The sequence below is a fragment of the Perognathus longimembris genome, chromosome 18, assembly GCF_023159225.1.
Source record: "Perognathus longimembris pacificus isolate PPM17 chromosome 18, ASM2315922v1, whole genome shotgun sequence".
NCBI classification, from domain to species: Eukaryota; Metazoa; Chordata; class Mammalia; order Rodentia; family Heteromyidae; genus Perognathus; species Perognathus longimembris.
Window position 1 is genome coordinate 30,690,117 of NC_063178.1, and position 10,907 is coordinate 30,701,023.

General features: G+C 42.6%; 1 pseudogene; it reads right to left on the reverse strand.

Annotated features, from left to right (window-relative positions):
* Positions 1–9,268: 9,268 nt before the first annotated feature.
* Positions 9,269–10,516, reverse strand: LOC125367198 (annotated as a pseudogene).
* Between the last annotated feature and the right edge of the window lie 391 nt (positions 10,517–10,907).

Below are 10,907 nucleotides of genomic sequence, written 5' to 3' on the forward strand. Positions count from 1 at the left end.
TGACTCCTGGGAGAGCCTGACCCCCAGGAGACGCCGACCCCCAGGATACCATGACCCTCAGGAGACTGTGACCCCAGAAGACCCTGGCCCTAGTAGATCCTGACCCCAGGAGATCCCGACCCCCAGGAGACCCCGACCCCCAGGAAATCCTGACACCAGGAGACCTTGACCCCAGGAGACCCTGACCCCTAGGAGACCCTGACCCCCATATTAGTGTGTCCCTGAAATGATATCAGTTTTTTCATTTGTTTTATTCTGATTTATGTATAAGGAATTAGTTTTGAATCAGTTCCCAAAATCACATCTCATCAAATAATGTGTGGGATGCAGCTGGGTAGTAGAGAAATTGCTTAGCATGATCTGGCCCTGGAGTCAATGCACAGCACTGAAAAAACAAACATAGAATGTAAATCCAAGTGCTGAAAATGTCTCTATGCAGAAATAGCAAAAATGAAAGCCCTAAGTACCTTAAATTCATATCACACTATCAGAAGGCCAAGATAAGGTTCTGGGAAATTTCTATTGAGAAAGAATGAAAGGAGTTTATGACCTAATAACTGTTGCCCGTGACATACAGTTAAAGCTTTACGAATCTGTCACCGTGTAGCATATGGACAGGGGTTCCTGGGGGCTCAGATGATAGCTGTCATCCACTTCCTGGAGTCAAATGCCATATTTTGGAACATATAATTTGTGATGTCCCATGTGATATGTGTGTGTATGTGTGTGTTTGTGTGTGTGTGTGATCTGAGAGAGATGAAAGAAATAGACTAAATCAGTTTCAATTAAATTCAAGGAGCTAACGACTCACCGTGTAGGTACCTATATGCCAAGTTTCAGGAAAACATGCATAAAAACCACAAAGTTATAAATCATTCCAAAAGAGGGATTTATGAAGGAAACAGGAGTGTAAGTTGAACTCTAGTCTCTCGCTGGGTGCTGCTCGGCAGACAGTTCTAATAAATCATGCCATGAGTAAGTAGGAGTGGAGCTCATCTTCTGCCGTGCAAGGTCCTGAGACTCGGGTCTGACTCGGATTCTAGGCAAGCCCATCTCTCTCAGGGAAGAACGGATGCCACCAAACTTAGTGCATCACATTGAACAAACCCAGACTTGCACAGCTTTCATTTCAATTTGGTAGAGTAATGTCTGTGTACTTTCTGTAGAGCAAACTATTTATTACCTGGACGTCTCAGAAGAGACATCTAAAAATATCCTTCATAGCATGTCATATCACTAGCAAACCTCTAAAAGGATGGACTATTCACGAGGTATTGGTTGCTCACAACTGTAACCCATGCTATTCAGGAGGCTGAGATATGAGGATCACAATGTGAAGCCAGAGTGGGCAGATAAATCCTAAAGACCCTTATCTTCAATTAACCACCAACTAGTCACAGTGGAAGTATGGTTTAAGAAGAGCATCAGCCTTAAATGGAAAAAAAAAACCAAATTAGGCAAGCATGCATGCATGTGCAAACACACACACACACACACACACGAACATATGCACAGAAAACCATTCATATAAATGGACTATCATGTTAATTTTTTCAGGGCTTTAGAATCCATTTTTCAGATTACTCCTCAAATTAGTATTGTTAATCTTATAAAGTACATTGCATAAGAGGTGATGGACCTGTACATATATATTTGATAACATTCTAGAATTTTCCAGTGACATTTGCATTGTTCATATGCCTGTAGGTTTTCATAGAAAATGCTGCTAAAATCATTCAAATAGAAAAATGGTAAAAGGGAGAAATAAGCTGAAACAGGAGAGAGGAAACAGGAAAGGAATGTGGAAGAAAGAGATAACAATAATTGGAAAGAAATACAAAGAATCAATAATGATGTGAAATGATTTTACAAACAAGAAAATTTGCATGCTTTGGGCAGTTTGTGCAACACCACTATTTAGGAAACTAGAACTACACAAGAAGGTTCAGGGAAAGGAGACTCAAAGATAAGTAAAAAACTGTAAAGATTGCATTCCTGAGATTCAGCAACAGACTTCACAATTGCTCATTAGTTTGATGAAGTGACTAGGATTAAATATACCTTAGGAGGTAATCTTGATTATACAATGTGACGGCTTAGGGAAATTATGACAACAATTAAATTGAAATAGTTTTCAGTTTACAGAATATTTTTACTAGATAACCAAGCATAATTATTTGAAGAGGAAAACATTTTGACAGTAATTTGAATCCACTTTCTTAAAGTCATAAGATGATGTTTCTCATTACCTAGAGTATAAATATGATTTTTGTGCATTTGTGCCAGCATGTGGACTTGAACTCAGTGTGAGGTCGCTGTCCCTGAGTGTTGTCACTGAAGGCTGGCGCTCTACCACTTGAGCCACCTTTCCATTTCTGATTTTTTGATGATTAATGGGAGGTGAGTGCTTCATAGGCTTTCCTGCCCGGGGCTGGCTTTGAACTGAGATTCTCAGATCTCAGCCCCCAGCATAGCAGATGGGCATGAGTAACAGGTGCACTGGTACCCACATAAATGGATCACGGAGGCAGAAACCTTTATGCTGATCCTGGCAATGATGATTGGAGTTACAGGGAGGAGCTGTGATGCTTCTCGTCAGAGTAAGCCTTCCTCACCCCAGGCCAGGCAGGCCACGATGTGGACCGTCACCAAGTGCATTTTCAGTGCGTGGGGACTCGGTATGAGCAGGATGTCGTGCATGGAAGGGAGAGGCTCGTCCAAGCCAGTCAGAGGCGCCAGGGTGCTGGCATGTGGATTAGATTGACTGGCCAGCAGTCATTGGTGGAGCACGAAGAGGGCTATGTCCAATGTTTCTACCTGACCTGGTGTAAATACTAACATCCAAACCTTTGCTTTCCTATCACCGTATTTATGCAGAAGAAGGTGCGATGTCATGCAGCATGTCTTCCATTCTTCCCCTGTCTGAGAACATCGTGCAGAGAAGAGTGGAAAAACAGCAGCCAAGAGTGAGTGACTGCGGTGCAGTTTCCAGCTGCACGTTGTCACAGGGTGGTTGTGGGGCCAAGCACCTCTCAGTGTCTCTGAGTAGAATTCACTTCTTTGTGAAATGAGGGAGGGAGGGATCATTAAAATCCCTTCAGTGCCTTTCACTGCACTGTGTGCACTATGTGTGTGCGTACTGTGTGTACTGAGGGATCCAATCGTATGGGCCTTGGGGAATAGCTTATGCCTTAGGAGCCATCACTGCCAATGTTTTCAATTGCTGCCGGTGAGACACAGGAACGTAACACCATCGGGTTATGAAGAGGGAGAATCCCTAGAGCCAGGCACTGGTGGCTCACATCTGTTATCCTAGGTATTCAGGAGGCCAAGGTCTGAAGACTGAGGTTCAAAGCTAGCCTTGGAAGAAAAGTCCACGCGTTTATCTCCAGTGGACCATCAATAGGCTGGCAGTAGAGCTGTGGCTCAAGCTGTCGACTGTCAGTACTGATTACCAAAGTGAAGAGAAAACAACAAGGCCCACAGCTCCAACCCCTGTCCTGACACAAAAGTGAACAAGAACACTCCAAAACAATAATAAAAATCAGAATCCCCACCAAAGCAGCTAGCAAAAGACCCATCTACTCAGTCTGTGATGTCCATGGGTACTCGTGTCATTTCTATGCCTTTTCATGAAAGTCTGCTTGACAGAACAAACTGTAGACACAGCAAAAGAATCCATAGCAAGTAAGCAAAACTCAATCACCTAAGAGGAAAGAAATACTTGCCTTATGTCCTTGTGGTTTTATCTTTGCGACAAAGGCAGAAAAGAGGAGACAACGTTGGTATGTTAGGAGTTAAATGAAACTCTTGGTGCTGAGACTATGTATTTGAACCATTGATTGTACACAATATATATGTACACTTATTTATTGTTATTTAGCTTTTATGATTTTTTTTATTTTTTTATTTTTTTGGCCAGTCCTGGGCCTTGGACTCAGGGCCTGAGCACTGTCCCTGGCTTCTTCCCGCTCAAGGCTAGCACTCTGCCACTTGAGCCACAGCGCCGCTTCTGGCCGTTTTCTGTATATGTGGTGCTGGGGAATCAAACCTAGGGCCTCATGTATCCGAGGCAGGCACTCTTGCCACTAGGCTATATCCCCAGCCCCTTTATTTAGCTTTTGATAGTACTGGCAATAGAACTCAGAGCCTATGCTCATCAGGTAGGTTACTTAACCACCTGAACTATCTACCAACTCTGCACAAATACATTTTAATAACACTACCAAAATTTAGATGCCAACAAAACACCAAGAGACAATGCATATGTTTACACACACACACACACACACACAAGTGCTGCATATGTCATAGAGCAGTAGGACAATGTAATGCTTATTAATACCTCAGTGAGTACGTAATTCAAGTTTCACTTCTACATTTATCTTTTAAAATATGTAGTATGTTTGCCATATACTATTTTGTAAAAATTGTCATCATCCAATTTCACAATCTGTTGAGTTTTATAGTGTATTCAATTTGCACTACATTTAATCATCTGAAAGAAATTGTGAGCTGCAAAAATATTGCCAATAATATCTCTGAAATAGGACTCAAGTCACAGAGCTTTTCCTTCTGTCTACTGTATTTTTCCATTTATCTAGAACATATTGGGAAATTAAGGTTATGAGTTGGAAACTAGGGTAAATTTTAGAGCCTACGTGGTTATAAATTTGTTACTAATACTTCAAAAATTTCATTTGGAAAGGTTTTCTTTGGCTTTGAGAAATAAAAGATGAAGGACTCAGCACACATGGACTTCAGGCTCTTGGTGTGTTGAAAATGACCACATCCATTCCATTCTTACCCCAGTCTACATAGGCCCCAGGGCCTGGGCCTTTCCCACTCATCACCCACAGCACCACAGAGCAAACGCTGCCTCCTTCTGTTTCTCCACTCCAGTTGCCTGCTTAGGGCCTCTGACGCATAATCTCAACAGTTCTTGACTTGGAAATAAAATTTGCCTTGAAAAATACTGTTTGACCCAAATGCCTTACAAATTAAAATCATTGAGCTGCACACATTGAAGTGACTTTCTAGTGTGGAGCCATTCATTACTTGTGGACAGCAGGCCAGGGCCTAGGTTTCGTGGCTTCCAGTGCAGTCATTCGTCTTTCACTTCCTAGGCACTTATCCTTTTGCCCTTGTAGAGGGGAAAAACTCAAAACCAGTTCTTTCACATATAATTTCTTCTTGATATTCATAATTCAGGCTTTTTTCCAGTAAGGTAGAGCTCATAAAATGTTTTAGAAATGAGGTCTTTGCTCAAAGATGGAGTCATCCATGTAAGAAGAGAAAAGCCAGGGATTTCAGCAATTAGAGAAGCAGGTTTAAAGGTTCAAACTCTCCACTGGGCATCCACAGAAGACACATTTGTGACAGGGCTCTGTGCTGATATCTGCCTCTGCAGAATAAGAAATGTCCAGTCTCAAAAGAATTGCACAAGGAGAGAGTACCCATGTCCCTGCCTACAGAGACTCCAAGGGATTTTTCTCCGACATTTTTTAAGCAATGATCAGCAGGAGCACCGTGATACTTTATCAAGCCATGTCCTTGTTAAAGGTCCTTGAGCCTTTGGCTCCCCACATACAATGTACAATAGAAACGTGAGGCCTGGAGCGATTTAAAAAACAAAACAGAAACAAGTAATTACATATTTTACATGAAAATTATTAAATTGAAGTCATCAGGCCTCTAACACTTTTCAAGATACTTCCTGAGCCATTTGGCTGAGTTTAAGTCTGCTTATGAGCTGCCCAGGATTCATCCTGAGAAATCCTGACACACCCAGAGTGAGCATAGAGGAAATGTGCCCTGCACTGGACCTTTCTCTACGACCCTGGAGCTCTGTTGTACGTCAACGTGAAACAACACAGGAGGAAAGCTGACTTCTATGGGCATGGCCAGGAGCATGGGACAGGCTGATGGGTGCCCCTGACTTTGTCTTCTTTTGTTTTTGAACTGATTTTGTACAAAAGTCACAAGAGATGAAATGAACTTCCACTGGTGTCAGAATTCAGAGACTTCTGTGTGCGTCCTAAACCTTGGGATGTGATTATGGGTGAAGTCACAGCACTCAAGCCTGAAGTTAGGTTGTTATCAGCCTTAAGTACTAGTTTAGATATAACACTCTATCAGTCAACTACCAGGAAAGTTAATTTTCAAACAATTTACTTTCCAAAAAGAAAGTTGCTGGCTCACACCTGCCATCGTCGCTTCACTCAGGTGGCTGAGATCTGACGACTGAGGTCTGAAATCTTCCTACAGACAAATCTGAGGGTCCCTTTTATCTCCAAGGAACCAGCGAAAGGCCAGAAATAGGGCTGTAGCTTAAATGACAGAGTCCCATCCTAGAGTGAAAAAGCTAAGTTAGAGGCCCTGAGTCCAAGCCCCACTACCAGCACAGAAAAGGGGGAAAAAGTAAATACGCTGATATATTCATGAATACTCAGTACCAAATGGCTGTATCCAACGTTGATTATTTTGATACCAAATAAACATATATCAAGGATAATATGACTTTATCAAGGGTGAAGTGTTCTCTGCTGACTCTGTGTAATATGAGGATTTTCATTTTAAAATTATAGTAAACAATCAATTAAAGTAAATACCAAACACAGACATTGTAAAATAAATACACAGGTGTCGTTTAGTTTTGTTCTGTTCTTTCAGTCAATAGCTAAGTATAATCTAAAAATTTAATACTAATCACAATCATTTTAAAGGTAATTTTCCACACATGATAAATGATTACATATACTGTCCATATTTTGAAAATACATAATATTGAAGATACAATGACTAGCATACTTTTGAAGCTTAAAATTCAACTAGATCTAACATGATTAAGATACACTGTTGACCAGTTGAGAGTCCATTACTACAATGAGCATCTGAGATAAATCAGATTATAAGAGGAAAGGTTTATCTGCAGACTACAGAGAAGGTTCCAGTCCAAGCGTGGTGACATCTTTGCTTGGGGTAGACACAGCACAGCCCATCTTGAATCCTGGTGGAGGGCAGCTTCCTTCATGACCAGGAGCCAGAAAGTGGGGAGGCCCAGGTCCCACAGTTGCTCTCTAGGCTCTCTGTTGGACACTCCCAAAGACCCAAATCCTTACATTATGCCCCGCCCCTTAAAGGTGTCTGCCACATTTAGACGGAACCATGTCGGAGGTCAAGCCCAAGTACATTGGAAGCCGCCTAGATTCAACCTACAGTAATATTTAACAATTCTTTCTTTGATTTTTTTGTATTATTTTAAAATGATAAAAACAGAGGGGTTACAGATATATTAGTCAGGTAGAGTACGTGTGTGTGTGTGTGTGTGTGTGTGTGTGTTTATATACATTAAAATCTGGTGTGTTTACTTGTGGACTTCCAGGCACATTATAGTTACCACAAATGAGGGAAACTATGCAACCTATCTTTCTTTGGTCTTACTTGCTTCACATAATATTTTCCAAGTCTTTCCATTTTCTTATGAATGCATCAATATCATTCTTGCTGATGGAAGCATAGAATTCCAATGTGTATATATACCACATTTTCTTGATTTATTCATCTACAGAAGGGAATCAGGGTTGATTCCATGTCTTAGCTATGGTAAATAATGCTGCAATGAACATGGTTGTGCTGGTGGCTTCAGTGTGGCCTGGTTTATGGTCCATTGACAAATGCCAAGGATTGAAATTGCTGGATCACAAGAAAGCTTTAGATTTATTCTTTTGAGGAACCTCCATACTGCTTGATAGAATGAAAGTGCTTTCCAGATGGGTAGAACAAGTTTACATTCCTATCAACAGTGTAGTAGGGTTTCCTTTTGGCCAACATCCCTGCCAGCATTTGTTATTGTTAGTTTTCTTGATAATGGTTATTCTAACTGGGGTGAAGTAGAATCTCAATGATGTTTTGACCTGCATTTCTTTTATGGCCAGAAATATTGAACATGTCTTCATGTACCTATTGGCCATTCTGACTTCCTCTGAGAAGTTTCTTTAAGTCTTTTGCTTTTTTAAGTGTGAGCCTTTATTTGGTATGAGTACTATTTTTTGTTTTTGTTTGTTTTGTTTTGTTTTTTGTTTGATTTACCAGTCCTGGGCCTTGGACTCAGGGCCTGATCACTGTCCCTGGCTTCATTTTGCTCAAGGATAGCACTCTGCCACTTGAGCCACAGCGCCACTTCTGCCTATTTTCTATTTATGTGGTGCTGGGGAATCAGACCCAGGGCTTCATGTATACAAGGCAAGGGTTCTTGCCACTAGGCCATATTCCCAGCCCCCTCTTTAAGTCTTTATTCCATTTATTAACTGGGTTGTCATTTCTTTGAGAGTTTATTTGGGGGAAAAGGGGACTAATTTTTTGAGCTCTAAGAATATTTTATACATGAGACCATTTTCTGATGCATAGTTGGTAAAAACCTTCTTCTCTATGTGATTTCTATTTATCTTGTTGGCTATATCTTTTGCTCTGCAGAAACTCTCCAGTTTGATGCAGTCCCATTTTTCCAGTGTTTCTTTGATTTGTTCTCATTCTGGATCTTTTTTTTTTCTTCCAGATTTTAGTTTTTAATGAACTTGTAAACAAAAAAAGCTCCCATTTCAAAATAAAACAAAATCCCAATCATGTAGATGTTTACAGTGATTACATTTATCTAAGCAACATACATACATGTTCAGTTGTAAGATGTTAACTAAATTTCTGTGACAAATATGCTTTTGTTTTTTTTAATACCAAGAACATTATAGAGTTAATGCAGAATCCTAAGGATAATCTAGTAGTCACTAAGTTTTCGTACGTCTTCACTGTAGGTGCTGTTATTTCTAGCACAGGTAAGCAGGCAGTCTTTCATATGCTCAAACACTGGAATCTTTGGTTGCTACCATGTCAGCTGGCTTACAAACAAGAAGCCAACCATTTAAAGAATGTTTTAAGTGAACAACTTGCAAACCCTGGGGATGGACAGCCTAAGAATGCACAATTGTGAGCATTTACAACCATCACAACTGTGGCTGAAGACTGTTCATGCCTTTCTTCTGAAATGAGATCTCAAAGCAGTATAGTTCAAAATAAAAGGTTTAAAAAAATTGGCATATGCACAATTTCTCCACCAATTTGTGTGTGTCAACCATTTAGTTAACTTTTCCACTTGAAAAAATGCAATAGAAAACCAGACACCATGTTTCACTATTTCAGTTAATATTCACAATTACAGTGGCTACAACTCAGGACACAGCCTCACGCATGCTGCCAGGAGCCAGTTTATACTGAAATTAAGTCCTTTACACCAAATAAATGGTTGTCCACAACCACTGGCTAGTGTATATATGAACTAAAATTTCTAGATTTGGGGAGAAACAATTGCTGCTCCGATCATCTGCTCTGCTTCTTCTGCTCCGAGGAATTCATGCTTAGAAACCTTTCATGTTACTCTTGGTTTTGTCAGTTTGCTTGCCTGTGGGGGTCTGGGCCTGCTGACCCTGGGCACTGGAGGAGGCCGCCTGCTGGGCCGCTTTCTGCTTTAACATTGTCCAATCAAAGGTGTAGTCATATTGGTTGTTCAGGGTCCTGAAAAGGATGCGAAATAGCTGCCTCAGGTACATGTAATCTGGGGCTTCCTCAAAGTGCAGCCCACGACAATAGTTTAAGTACATGGCAAATTCTGCAGGAAACCCCTTACATAAAACTTCAACAGGAGTGGACATCTTCTTTTCACTAATCTTTTCATATTTTTGTTTCTTTGTTGCAGCCTTTAGTCCTTGCCATGGCAGACTGGTTCTATTGAAATACATCAAGACATATCCTAAGGATTCCATATCATCTCGGCGACTCTGCTTAATACCAAGATGAGCGTTGATGCTAGCATACCGGGCAGTGCCAGTGAGGTTTTTTATCTTCTCTGTACGGTATGTGTTGCTTTGTCCTGTTGTCTCTGTACTTTTTGGCCAAACCAAAATCAATAAGGAATAACTGGTTTAATCCTGAGAAAGATGGGTCCTGAGAAGTACTAACAGTCATGCTTCCCCACTGGAGATTCTAAACACTTATTACAGTGACGCCCAATACCCATTAGGAAGTTATCTGGCTTAATATCTCTGTGTATAAAATTCTTTGTATGCACATATTCGATTCTACTGATCATCTGGTCAGCTAACGTAAGTACAGTTTTCATTGTGAACCTCCTTGAGCAGAAATTGAAGAGGTCTTTCAGGCTGGGTCCCAGAAGATCCATGACTAGCACATTATAGTCTTTTTCCTGACTGTACCACCTGGATGTGCAGGATGCCCACCCCACCCTGCAGGATCTTGTAGAGCTTGCTCTCATACAGCAGCTGCGGGTGCTGGGCCTTCTGCGACTCCAGCTTCACCGCCACCTCCTCGCCTTTGGTGATGTTGATGGCCAGGTAGATGTCCCCGAAGGAGCCGGACCCGATCTTGTGCACCAGTTTGTACTTCCCCGCCGCCCCCCCCCCCCCCCGACGATGAACTCGGCCTTGGAGCCGCTGCTGTTCTCCATGGCGGAGCGCGACCGCCCCCGCGAGGCCCGGGGCCGGGGCCCCGACGACGCCTCACCGGGCACGGGCGGAGGAGGGGGAGCGAGCGCGGCGGGAGACGCAGACGCGCGGGGGGGGGGGGGGTGGGCAGGGAGAGGCCTGGGCGCGGCCGGGCCCGGGAGAGCCGATCATGGCCACACGCTGCCGCTCCCGCGCCACTGCCTGGGGCCGCCGCTTGCCCGCTCTCACCTCGATGTCGCGGGCCCCAGGCGAGGCGAGGCGCGGCTAGGTTGGGGCGACGGCCACGCTGCCGCCGCCGGCTTCGGCCCGGAGGGAGCCCGGTCACGCCGCCGCCGCCGCCGCCATCTTGTTCCTCTTCATTCTGGATCTTTAATTAGGAAATTTCCACCCATG